This window comes from Cervus canadensis, chromosome X, assembly GCF_019320065.1.
Source record: "Cervus canadensis isolate Bull #8, Minnesota chromosome X, ASM1932006v1, whole genome shotgun sequence".
Classification (NCBI taxonomy): Eukaryota; Metazoa; Chordata; class Mammalia; order Artiodactyla; family Cervidae; genus Cervus; species Cervus canadensis.
Window position 1 is genome coordinate 49,522,540 of NC_057419.1, and position 13,628 is coordinate 49,536,167.

At 43.4% G+C, this 13,628-nt stretch overlaps 1 protein-coding gene across 2 annotated transcripts in view; it reads left to right on the top strand.

Moving 5' to 3' along the window:
- Positions 1 to 3,202: 3,202 nt before the first annotated feature.
- JADE3 (jade family PHD finger 3) overlaps positions 3,203 to 13,628 on the top strand; it is a 138,673-nt gene continuing 128,247 nt past the window's right edge. Inside the window, exon 1 of one of the 2 annotated variants that reach the window (XM_043458604.1) lies at positions 3,203 to 3,292. The gene's annotated coding sequence lies outside the window, so the exon portion shown is untranslated. Of the gene's footprint in view, positions 3,293 to 3,612; positions 3,755 to 13,628 lie in introns of those variants that run through there. The other variant, XM_043458603.1, reaches the window with a different exon arrangement.

The following is a 13,628-nucleotide window of genomic DNA, read 5'->3' on the forward strand; positions in this document are numbered from 1 at the left end:
AACACAATATTATTTACAGTCACTCCAAAGAAAATGAAATATGGTATACACTTAACAAAACATGTACACGAACTGCATGCTGAAGTTTCCAAAACGCGATGAAAGAAATCAAAGAATATCTAAATAAATGGAGATATATATATTGTGTTTATGGGTTAGAAGACTCAGTATAGTATAGATTTCAATTCACCCCAAATTGATCTATAGTTTCAACACAATTCCTATCAAAATCCCAGCAAGTTTCTTGTAGATAGAGACAGGCTCATTCCAAAATTTATATAGCAAGGCAAAAACCTTGAATGGTTAAAACAATTTTGAAGAAGAATAAAGAAATATATACCTACAGTAATCAAGACTGGTGTTGTACAGCAGAAACCAATTCAACATTGTAAAGTGATTATCTTCCAATTAAAAATAAATTTTAAGAAAGACTGTTTGGTATTCACAGAGGGATAGACAGGTATAAGAGTAAAACAGAATGGTGAACCTAGAAATAGCCCCCAAACAGCCAAATACAATATGCCCAATTGATTTTGACACAGGTGCAAAAGCAATTCAATGGAGGAAAAAAATAGTTATTTTAACAAACTGTTTCAGCCATCAGACATTCATAGGCAAAAATATGAACCTCGACCTCAAGTTCACATTTTATACAAAAATTAATTCAAATGAATCATGGCCTTATATGTAAAATATAAAACTATAATACTTTTACAAGGAAATACAAGAGAAAATTTTGTGGGACCTAGGGCTAGGTGAAATTTTTCTCAGACATGACAGCAATACATGATATATAAATGCAAACATTGAAAAGTTGGACTTCATCAAAATTAAAATTTTTGACCTTCAAAATCTCTTAAGAGGATGAAAAGACCAGTTACAGATTGGGAAAAATATTTGCAGATCACTTATCTGACAGAGAACTTGTATCTAGAGTATATAAGGAATTCTCAAAATGTAATGGGTAGGGCTTCCCTGATGGCTCAGTAGTGAGGAATTCGCTTGCCAATGCAGGAAACACGGGTTCAATCCCTGGTCCAGGAAGATCCCACATGCCAGGGAGCAACTAAGCCCCTGTGCCACAACTATTGAGCCTGTGCTCTAGAGCCTAGGAGCCACAACTACTGAGCCCACGTGTCACAACTCCTGAAGTCTGCCTGCCCTGGAGCCTGTGCTCCACAACAAGAGAAGTCGCGGCAATGAGAAGCCCCTGCTTGCCACCACTAGAGGAAAGACTGCATAGCAACAAAGACCCAGCAGAGCCAAAAAAAAAAAAAATTAATGTTATGGGCAAAATACATGAGCAGACATTTCACTAAAGAGGATATACAAATGGCAAATAAGCATATAAAAAGATGTTTAACAATATCAGCTATTGGGGAAATGCAATTTAAAACAAAGAGGTATCATGACACATCTATTAGAACGATGAAAATAAAAACATAGTCACAATATCAAATGCAGGCAAAGATGTAGAGAAACTGGATCTCTACATTGCTGGTGGGAATGTAAAATGGTATAGACAGTCTGGAAATTTTTGGCAGTTTCTTATAACACTAAATATACCATCCAACCCAGCAATTGCACTTCTGGGCATTTGTCACAGAGAAGTTAATGTTTACACAAGAAACTCTACATGAATATTCATCAAAGTTTTATTCTTATACACAAAAATTGAAAACAATCCTAATACCCATGCACGGGTGAATAGTTAAACTGTAGTACATCCATAGCAATACTACCAGTCAGCAATAAAAAGGAATGATCTATTGATATGTGCAACTACTTGGATGAATCACAAGGAAATGATGCTGAGTGAAGAGGAAAAGTCAGTTTCAAAAGGTATGATTCCATTCACATGTGATAAAATTGCACAGTTCTATACACACAAACACAGAAATGAGTGCATTTAAAACTGGTGAAATCTGAGTAAGGACTGTGGCTTGTACCAATGTCAATATCTTGGTTATGTAAGATATTACCATTGGGGAAAATCGGGTGAAGAGTACTTGAAACTGTTCTGTAATACTTTTTTTCTTTTTTACAGATCCTGTGAATCTATAATTATTTCAAAATAAGTTAAGTATAATATTGATGTAGGGCTTCCCTGGCAGCTCAGCTGGTAAAGAATCTGCCAACAATGCAGGAGACCTGGGTTCCATCCATGAGTTGGGAAGATCCTGGGAGGAGGGCATGGCAAACCACTCCAGTATTCCTGCCTGGAGAATCCCCATGGACAAAGGAGCTTGGTGGGGGTCCATGGGGTCCATGGGGTCGCAAAAAGTCGGGCACGACTGAGCGACTAAGCACAGCACAGTCCAGCAATATTGAGGTAAATAAAAGGAGGATAATAAGTAAATGAGGTAAGTCTGAAGGACCACAAATATTTTAGAATTCACATATTTGCACATTACGAAATAGAACTACATCTTTAATATTGCAAACAGACAAAATACAAAAAGAGCCCACATTTTTGTTTAGCCTAGAAATGTGAATGAAAATGACAATTATGAGTTCATGGTAAAGAGTTTGCTGCTTAAACATCTGTATGAGTCAGTTTTCCACCAGAGATAGTCACACAAAGACTCACACACAGTCACACTTTCATTCATTCATTGATTAGAAGACATTGGCTTACAAATGTGGGGCCGGCTAAGCAAGTCCAAAATCTATAGGGCACGCAGTCGAAAAGAATGACCAGGCCCATCGAGATTATCCAGGATAATCTCCCTCACTTTATGTCAACTGATCAGGAGCTTTAATTACACGAAAATACCTTCACAGCAACACCTTCGTTAGTGTTTGACTGAATAACTGGGGGCTGTTCCCTAACCAAGCTGACTCATCAAAAAGCCACATCTCATAAACCACTTGTGCCTGCAACTGAATAAATTTATTCTGTGAATAGCCACTTCAGCTTGAATATTATTATAGGTGTAATTCAAGCGCAAACGGCTTAAATCAATAGTGACCGACAACGAGTTGCATACAGGAGGGTCCACTTATAGAACTTCAGAGTTGAAAGGGGCCATGAAAAGCTTAGGTAGTATTTCAACACAACCCAGGCACCTCCCCGTCGTCGGCGTCTCCAGCCCTCAGAGGTGGTGAGGCGCCTCCAGGCTGCAGCGCACCCAGCAGGAGCTGAGAGGAACCCACCTGGAGCCCCGCGCGGCGCGTGCGGGAGCACTAAGTGGGCGGAGCCTCAAGGCGCGCGGCGGTGGCAAACTGCGCCTGGCCCGCCAGAAGAGCGCGCGGCGGTCAGGGCGGTCGGACAGCAGGGAGCCAGAGACGGGTAGGGCGAGCGCGGCCGGCGGTTGGCTGCGGGTGGGGGGGCGGTTGGAGTGGAACGCGGAGGTTGGGGAGACGGTGGAGAAGGAAGGAAGGGGAAGAGGCGGAGCGTGGGAGCGCACAGTGTCAGGAATACAATAGTGTTCCGCGCCGCTTCAGCCGCTGCCGCTGCCGCCTCCTTCGCTGCCGCCGCCGCCCAACCGCCTGCCCAGCGCTGAGGCCTGACGGGCCGGGCGGGCGGGCGAGGGCCGAGGGCGGGAGCTGAGGCGCGGGGGGCGGCCCCGGCGGATCCGGCGGCGGGGCGGAGGGCGGGGGGTAAGGGAGGAGATTAGGGGGCAGGTGCGAGGGAGGGGAGAGAAGAAAGCGAGCGGTTCAGGGGGCGGTTACCACCTCTACCGGACTCGCCCGGCACGTTGCCGGGCCCTAGTGTGGAGCCGGGAAGGAGCAGCGGTCGCGCTGCGCCAAGGTAGGCGCCGCTGACGCTGGACGCGGGGCGAGCGGGTTTGGGGGGCGTCGCGTCGGGTGGGTAGCGGGAGTGGCGGCCTCAGGGGGTGGAAACGGGCGCCACAGAGCGCAACGTCCCAGACCAACCTCGCCGCGCTCCGGGTCCGTCCGGCTCCACACGGCGGTGGCCTCCGGCGTCCCCAGAGCCTTGGGGCCGAGAGCGTGTGTGGGCTGAGGTAAAGTGCCCAGTGGCTCCTCGGCTGGCTCCGGGCAGCGCTGGGTGGCCGGCCCGGGGGCGTGGGTGGTGGGGGCGGCCGGCCGTGTTCGGCTGCGGCTACACTCGGGCAGAAATTGAGCGCCATAACTGTTGGGGCCGTTTCCTCCGGTGCCCCCTCCTGGCGCCCCCTCCCTCCCGGTTCACTGCCTGCTCTCGGGGCTCCCGGGGTCCGACCCGCGGCGGGAGGACCCGCTCTGCGGGCTGCCTGGGGCCGGATGCTCCAGGGAGCGGGGGCGCACCCTGACTGTTTCGCTGTTGAGGGGCGGGAAGAACCGAGACCCAGAGACTGGGGGCCGGGCGGTGCGGGCGGCGGCGTGGTCCTGCCGTTGGTGAGCCCCGGCGTCCCGCGGGCTGACGAACTTTCCCTCCCCCTCGCGTTATTGTTTCAGAGCTGCCGGTCCTGGGCCGCCGCAACCGGCGAGTGCCGGGCGGTCCGGGGGGCGGGGGTGGGAAAAACGGGAGGGCTTTCCGAATCTTAAGGGAAAAATTTCCCACCGCTGGGCACGGCAAAGTTAACTTTTCTCCAGCGATTGAGTTGGTTTTATTCCCCACTTCGTGGGGATATCGATTAAAAAACAAAAAAGTCTGCCTCCAATCTTTTCCTCTCGCTTTTCGGAGCTACTGCTTCGGTGAAGTCCGGCTTTAAATTGCACGCGGTAACCAACCTGCGTTTATTATTTGTGAGGGGGGAAAGCGGGGGAGGGACCTCGAGTGTGGGACCATAATGGTGGTATGTGAAGGCATGTTTAAAAGTTGGTATTATTGTGTAGCCCTGGGACATATGCAGCTCCTAAGTATTTGGCAAGAAACTTGTTTGGCCGCTTCTCTGACTTTCTGAGATGCAGGGAAATCCATGCTCTCAGATGTTCATGGGGTTGTTTTCGATGTGAGATCCGTTGATCTGTGAAACTGAGGATGAGACGCTCCGTGTCCGCCCCCCCCCCACCCGCGGGTCTCCTCGCCCCCCACCCCACCCCCCGCGCGCCTGATTGTGTAAGAAATCAAAACCGTGTTGATGGTGATTCCAGTGGCCTGGAGGGAAAGGCGACCTCATTCTCTGATAAAGATAACTGTCTGCTTCTCTCTAAACTGGCAAAGTAATGGAAAATAATTTAGGTAAAGACTGGTTGCACAATATCTTGGCTTAGTTTAAGCAACCCAGAATCCACTTTCCCAGAGTAGTTCTCTTAAATACCTTCCCTGCAGCCATTTCTTGTCAGCCTGGGGGGTGGGGGTGGGGGTGAGAAAGGAGTCGGCCTGAACAAAGCATTGCATTTTTATTTACTACTTTCATAACATCTGTAAACAATGGGAATGTGGATCCTAGGCCTCCGTACCCTTTGAATAGTGTAGTTCTCATGCTTTTATAGCATCACGTGGATAAGTGAAAATAGATGTAGTTTTTTTTTCCCCCTCTTCTGTTTAGCCTAGGAGTAAGGATCCCACCTGCTAATGCAGGAGACTTGGGTTTGATCCTTGGGTCGGGAAGATCCCCTGGAGGAGGGCACGGCAACCCATTCCAGTATTCTTGCCTGGAGAATCCCATGGACAAGAGGAGCCTGGCGGGCTATAATCCATAGGGTCGCAGAGTCCTACTTGACTTAGCAGGCAGGCATTCTATCTACCTTTATAACACGTCATTTTCTTTTTCATCTAAAGTGAGCTCTGAATTTAAATACTTGAACTATAAGAGGGTAAAAACTCTCTCCAAGGGTGAAAGAATTACATGAGATCTTCTCAGTGTTAGCTACCATCATTGACACCTTTTCTTCAACTATGCTCTTCTCTACAGTTTTGTTTGCTAGAGAAGTGCTTGTAACCTAGTCTTGGTGCCTTGACAGAGTTTCTTGCATTCTTCGTCGAGTCATTTCTGAAATATTCAGGGGTCCTTGTCTGGTTCTAGAACCTACACTTGCGTTCTCCCACTTTTCTGAGTCATGTTGCTGTGAGTAGGTGAATCTTGGTCACAGGTAGGGGAGAGTGAAGAAGGGCCTCCCCTGAAGTGTCCTTTGTCCTTCCTGAAGTGTTTGTGATCAGCTGGCCGCCAGGAGTGACTTGGAAGCAGCCTGAGGGGCACCTGTGACCCACCTTTTGGCCTGTAGAGAAGGTTCCCAGGAGCAGGACAGATGATGGTGCATGGCTCTCATAGTTGAGTTGTATGGGTTAGTGAAAGTTAAAATATTTAAGAACAAAGGATGTTGAAGGTTATAGGTTGAATATGATCTCCTTTGGTAATGCTTGTCTTTTTTCTCCTTTGTGTTCCACCAACTCTTAATAACCCATTTCTCCCCTAAGCTACACAAAGCCATTTCTTCTTTCTGCATACTACTTTGAGGTATGGCTGAAACTAAGCAAATATTGGGGGGAGGCAAGAGGCAGAAGGCATTGGGTGTTTTTGAAGACATGGCAAAACAGAGGGCTCTAATAAGCCTTGATCAGGGATACAGAGGTTGAACATTGTGTGGGACATAATGCATCTACCTTCTCATAGAGCTTAACACAAAACAGGAGCTGAGGAAGGTAGAGATCATATGCTGGTTTACATTAAGAAAATCTCATCAGAGGATAACTTACTATGACCTTTATTTGTCTCACCTTATAGGTGAGGGTTGAGTGTTGGGTGACACCCATGTGGCACTCTTCTGAAATGGCTAATATGGGGACACTTGAATGAATTACAAATTTCTACCTGTTGTCCCACTTACAGTGGCTAGGAAAGCTGAAGCATTCTGGTTTGGGGAGTGGGGAAGGTCTAGGACGAGTAGGTAGAAGTGATGAATGAATAAAAGGGTGCTAGCAAGTGGTCGTTACAGACCAAGTAACTACTGCTTTGAGTTTTCTGTTTTCTGGAATCTTTGTGACTCCCCCAGGGTTATTTTTTCTTCCTCCCTGTAAGTCTCTCCATAGACAATAGCAGCAAAGCTCTTACCATCAGATCTGTCTCTGTGCTTCTCTTGTGTGGGTGGAACAGTGAGCAAGAAGGTGTCCTGAGGAGAATCTGCCTGGCCCCATAACTGAGCTTGGGGAAAGGAAAGTAAGGACTCAGAGGGCAGCTGACCGAAGAAAGTAGGGTGCCTGGTGTGGGAAATAGGACTGGAGCTTTGTCCAATAGGAGATAGCTGTGCGTTCATTAGTACTTTTCAAGCAATAAATAATTTAATCTCTGTCCCAACCCAGAAGCAGTGGCTGAGCCCTGTTGCCCATGGGGTTTTTTGTCCTTTGATATTGACTGATAGGCCAGGAAACACAACTCTAAAAGTGTGTTTTTTTGGAACAGGTGACAAGGTAATATGGTACCAGCATGACCAGTACCTTGTGTGTTCAATCTCCTGGGAAAAATCTTTTATTTCAAAATTTCAGAACATTTTTTGATATAATAGAACTTTTTATCTTGATATAATATTATAATTACAGAAAAGTTGCAAAAATAGTACAAAGAACTCCTGTATTCCTTTTACTCAAACTTACCATTTACTAACAGTTCGTTCCCATTTGCTTTATCATTTGCTCTGTTTTTTTTTATGACCCATTTGAAAGTAACCATTGAGATATTTGTCAAAGGCATCTGCTCATGAGGGTGGCTCGACTGCAGCTGCTGGGTATAGCAGAATATTGGTGAGTGGTCTACCTAAAGTTGTAAAATACATATTTGTAACTAACGTGAAATCTCTGGTGCTAGATATAGAAATCATTATCAATTGTAAGAGTGGTTAAGATAAACTCCCTTTTTGTTGTCATTTTGTCTAGTTTGTTTTTAGCTGTGCCAAACTTGAATATTTTTATGAAAATTCATTCCACCACTCCCCAACTTTGTACTTATTATATATTCTCCAACATTTTAATTTATTTAGCAAACCTGTTTGCTAGGGGTATAAGAGGTGAAAGATATTCATCCCCTTGAAAGCTCAACATCCAGTGGAAAGGTAAGGAAATCTACCATCTCAATCAAGGGGAAGAGTATTCTGCTGAAGGAATTTACATGGCTGATTGGAACATCAGGCTGGTTAAGGATTTGAAGAGTTAAATACCTGGGAGTCGTTTGGGAAGTATGTAAATGTGAAGATTCATTTTTTCTGATGCTTGCTGCTCTTCTTTCTTAGCTTGCTGCTCTTTAACTCATGTTCATGAGTTAAAGAAACCTTTGGTGTCATATACAGCACAGGCTGTAGGGTCATGCCAACTTGGATTTTAATCCATCACTTGATTTTGACCAGTTACTTAACTTCACTGTGCCTCAGTTTCTTCCTCTGCCAAAACACAGTTTTGAGGTAATAATTGCTCTATAAACATTCATCTTCCCTTCCAGAATTGCATTATGGGGGTAATAGCATGAAAGGGATTAGGTATTAAGGTGAAATCCAAGGAGGTGTTTCTATTTTTCTACAAATAAATATCTAATTACTAATTGTACTAAATTGCAATGAAGATTACTATGAGATAATAGCAATAACAGCAGTGATGATTTGTTAACCATTTCTTGTGTGCTAAGCATTGTGCTAAGTGCTTATCACAGGGTGTCTTCTGAGATATAAGGCTCAAAGAGGTGAAGCAAAGGTAACTTGCCTAAGGTCAAACAGCAAGTAAGAGGTAGAATGCTTCAGAGAGGGAGATGGAGACCAGCATGGTGCCTTGGATCCTGAAGGCTTAGCAGGAAAAAGCAGGGTTAAAGAGAAAAGGGATTGCCAGGCAGAGGGAACAGCAGGTGTTGTAAGGGCACTGAGGTGGGAGAGAGGTGGAAAGAATCCAAAGAGGTTTGGCTTGGACCTGGGGAAAGAGATGAGATAGGCTGGGGAAGATTGACAGAGTCTTAGGGGACCTTGTTAAGGAGCTTGTGTTTTACTCCAAGGGCTGTAGGAGGCTGCTAGAAGGTGTTTCTCTGTGTGTGTGTGTGTGTGTGTGTGTGTGTGTGTGTGTGTGTGTGTGTGTGTGTGTGTGTGAATCCAGAAAGTCATCTCCTGAGGCCTAAACAAAAGTGGCTTGAGAGTCGTGTGTGTGTGTGTTTGTGTGTGTGTGTGAATCCAGAAAGTCATCTCCTGAGGCCTACAAAAGTGGCTTAAGAGAGTCGTGTGTGTGTGTGTGTGTGTGTGTGTGTGTGAATCCAGAAAGTCATCTCCTGAGGCCTACAAAAGTGGCTTAAGAGAGTCGTGTATGTGTGTGTGTGTGTGTGTGTGTGTGTGTGTGTGAATCCAGAAAGTCATCTCCTGAGGCCTAAACAAAAGTGGCTTAAGAGAGTCATTTCCCTTTTAGTGTCTCACTTAGTGATCCAATAGAGGCAATGTTTCTGGCCCAAATGTGTAGATCTTAAACAGTTTTTACTGCCCACCATTAACATGGCTAAAAAGAGTTGCTGTGATGCTGGAAGAAGCTGGTCCTGTGGAATGCTTCTAGAAGGAGGTTTAATTGGGCTCGTATTACCTGATGCTTTTTAGGCTGCTGCATTGAGGGTGCTCTTTCAGCTTTTACCAAGCCCTGTCAAATGGGGAAACAAGTAGAATTGAAAGAAAAAGTAATTCCTGGAAACCTGAGTTCGTGTTAGAAGTGGAACTGTTGACTATAAGGCTTTGGTTTAAATATATCATGATAAAGATGCTTCATTGACTAAATGGAAATTTTTTGTGTTGTGTGTGTGTGTTAGTGTGTGCCATCTGTGATGGCAGACAGCGAATTTGTGAGAATCATGGAGGACTCAGGAATTTTTTCGATACTTATATATTTACTCTCATCCAGCTACTGCAGGTTTTTCTGTTTGGAACTATTATGTGCAGAGTAAACTTCATGGGGGAAGATCAGTGTTCTCTTCCCCTTTCCATATGTATTGGACCATAGACATATTTACTTTGGAGTAGCCTGTGTCAGTTAACTTTTTTTGGAGAAGGGGAGGGAGGGTGGTTAGCTGGCAATTGCATGATTTAGGATGGCCTTGCTCATACATCTGGTAGTTGCCAGGCTGGTTGGTCTAGGAAGCCCTAAGCTGGGATGGCTCATCCTCACTCCAAGTGGTCCCTCATCCAGCTGGCTAGTTTGGACTTGTTAACATCATAGTCTCAAAGGCACAAAGAGTAGCAGATGAGAGCAAGCACCAAAGCAAAAGCACTTCTCAAGTGTCTGTCTGTGTCACATTTGATATTGTCCCATCAGTCAAACCACAGAAGTTCCTTGGCCAAGCCCAGAGTCATTGTGGGAGGGGACCCTTCAAGGCGTGGACACAAGGAGATGTGAGAAAATTGAGGACCATTACTGCAGTAATGCATAATAATTATTAATGAATATAATCTCTTTTCCTTTGATAAATCATTTTAAACACTTACTTATAAATGTAGTGTATTTTTTTTTTGCCACACCACACAACATTGTGGGATCTTAGTTCCCCAACCAGGGATCATACCTGTGCCCCTGGCATTAGAAGCACAGAATCTTAACCACTGAACCATGAGGGAAGTCACAATGTGGTGTATTCTTGAGACTAAATAATATGATTGTGCCATCTCTCTTTTATCGAGTTTGAAGCTGAGTGATGGTTTTTGTGGAAGGAAGCCAAAGGGTGACAGTGTGGCTCAAGATATATTCTCATGAGTGGCTTGGTTGCTCACTGATCTTATATGGCTATTGTCAAAGGAGCCCCTGGGTTTCCTCAACCTCCAGTTCAGGCTTTAGCACAAAAACTGTAATGTGCTAGACTGCACTAGGTTTTGAGGTCACGCAAAAAGATAGTTAATTGGGAATCCATCACTACCTGAAAGATGAGAGAAACATTTGCAGCCTTTCTTCATAACCTTTATGTGAGTTACAGTTTTACCTAAGAGAAGAAATCCTTATTTGGGCATTATAGTAAGGACAGAGAATTCTGTTAGGTATGTTTTATTTGGTCAAAATTTTAAAATCTCTGTGTGGTTGCAGTGAAGAATCCACCGTTGTAAAAAAAAAAAAAAAAGAATCCACTGTTGTACTATAGAGTTAGTAGCCAGTGATTAGTAATTTGGGGCATCAGCCTTTGGCCTTTGCTTGTGACGATTTTAGAAGTAACACCTTTTACATACCTGAAATAGGCTTTGCAACCAGTTTGTGGCCTGAAATATATTACATGAAAATTCAACTGGATCCTAGTAAGCACATGGGGAAAACTGAGTAGAAGACTGTGTTTTGTACATCTTAGAGCTCCAGAAAATTGCCTGGTGATAGAATCTCAGTTTCTTTTTTTCCCTCTTAGGATAAAAATTAAAAATCCCTGATATTTTAAAAGTCAGTGACTTGGAAATAGCCATCAAAATTATAAATGCACATATCATTTGACCCTGCAAACACTTGTAGAAATGAATTCAACAAATACTTGCATATAACTTGGAGTATTGCTTATAATAGCAAAAGAGTGGTTATAGCCTAAGGATCAATCAAGGCTTGATTTATACAGTAGAATATTACATTGATATTGCATGATCTTCAAGATGTACAAAATGAAAAATAAAGCAAGAAATAGAGCACTGTATATTGTATACTACCATTTGTGTATAATAGTGGGGCAGTAATACATGCATTTTTGCTTATATAAGCATAACATTTCTGGAAGGATATTCAAGACACTGAGCTTTGGGGCACACATGGCCGGGGTAGAGGGAGGGAAGGAGACTTCATTGCATAAACTTTTATGTATACTTTTGGAATTTTAAGCCATGTGAATATATTACCCTATTTTAAAAATTAAGGACGTTTATCTAAAAAGAAGTGGTATATGGTTATGGTGATATGAACTTCCATTGACCTGGTCAGAACTATCCTTGTTAAAAAATATATCCAGCCAGTTTTGTTTCCTAGAAATGCCTCAGAATAGCATACTTCTGAATTTTTAACTATAGCCCTACCTTTTCCAGAATGTCATATGAATGGAATAGATGCAATATGTAGCCTTTTTTGATCTTCTTTTACTTGATTCATCTAATAATACTTTTTCCTTTTTATCATTGAATTGCATTCCATTGTATGGATGTACCACAATTTGTTCATTCACCTGTTTGAGGACACAATTTCGTTGCTTCCAGGCAGTTATGAGTAAATCTGAATAAACATGTTGTGTGGACATAAGTTTTCAGTTCACTTGGGTAAATACCTAGGAGTGGGATTGCAGAGTTTTTATAAGAAGCTGCCAGACTATCTTCCAAAATGGTTCTTTATCATTTTGCATTCCCACCAGCCATGAAAATGAGTGTATGTCAAAGCTCATCTTCCTGTGTATGGATGTCCAGTAGTTCCAGAACCATTTGTTGAAACGACTGTGTTTCTCCATTGAATTGCTTTTGTACTTCTGTCAAAAATATGACAGTGCTTCTGTGGGTCTGTTTCTGAGATCTCTATTCTGATGAATTGATCGGTATGTCTATCACTTTGCCATTACCACACTGTCTTGACTACAATAGCTTCATAGGATTCTTGAAATCAGGTAATATGAATACTGTTATTTTTTCTTCTTTATCAGAATTGTAGTGGTGAGAGAGGACAACCTTAATTTGATCCAATCTTGGAAAGTATTTCATCTCTCACTATTAAGTATGATGTTAGCTTCAGGGTTTTTTTTTAACCCTCTTGTGCTGAAAAGGACTTCCCAGGTGGTACTAGTGGTAAAGAACCCACCTGCCAATGCAGAGATGGAAGAGATGTGGGTTCAGTCCCTAGGTCGGGAAGATCCCCAGGAGGAAGGCATGGCAACCCACTCCAGTGTTCTTGTCTGGAGAATCACATGGACAGAGGAGCCTGGCAGGCTATAGTCCTTGGGGTCACAAAGAGTTGGACATGACTGAAGAGACTTAGTATGCACACACACTGAAAAGATTTAATATAGCAGGCCTAAGGCTGCTATCTTTAGAAGGCCTGCTTGAAAGATTGACCTTTGGCTGGTATCTGGGAAATTGGCTTTTCAAACATTTTTTAATAACATTTTTAAAAATTTATTTGGTTGTACCAGGTCTTGGTTGCTGCAAGCACAGTCTTTGATCTTCATTGCAGTGTGTGAATTCTTTAGTTGCAGCATGTGGGATCTAGTTCCCTGACCAGGGATCAAACCCAGGCCCCCTGTGTTGGCAGTGTGGAGTCTGAGCCACTGGACCACCAGGGAAGTCCCTCATTTTTGAAACATTTTGAAAAGAAAATATATTCTCCATTCATTTATTCCTTTCCCAGTGCTTTTCATTTCTTTATGCTAATCCAAGTTCCTACCTCATTCATAATTTTTCTGCCTGAAGAATTTTCCTTTAACATTAACTTTTATGCCAGATATACTGTCAGTAAATATTTTGTTTCTGTTTGAGAATGTCTCTTTTTCCCTCACTTTTGAAGGACATTTTCATGGAATGTGAAATTTTCATGGAATGTTGACACTTTTTTCTTCTCTCCACTGTTGCCTTGCTTGTATGGTTTCTGATAAGTCTGCTGTAATTCTTATCTTGTTCCTCCATAGTAATTTGCCTTTTTGCCTCTGGTTCCCTTCAGTCACTTTGTATTTACTTAGGTGTGGCTTTCTTTTTTCATATTTATGCTGCTTGATATTCTCTGAGCTTCTTGTATCTGTGGTTTGTTGTCTGTCACTAATTTTGAAAGTTCTCGGCCATTATTTCTTCAAATAATTATTGTG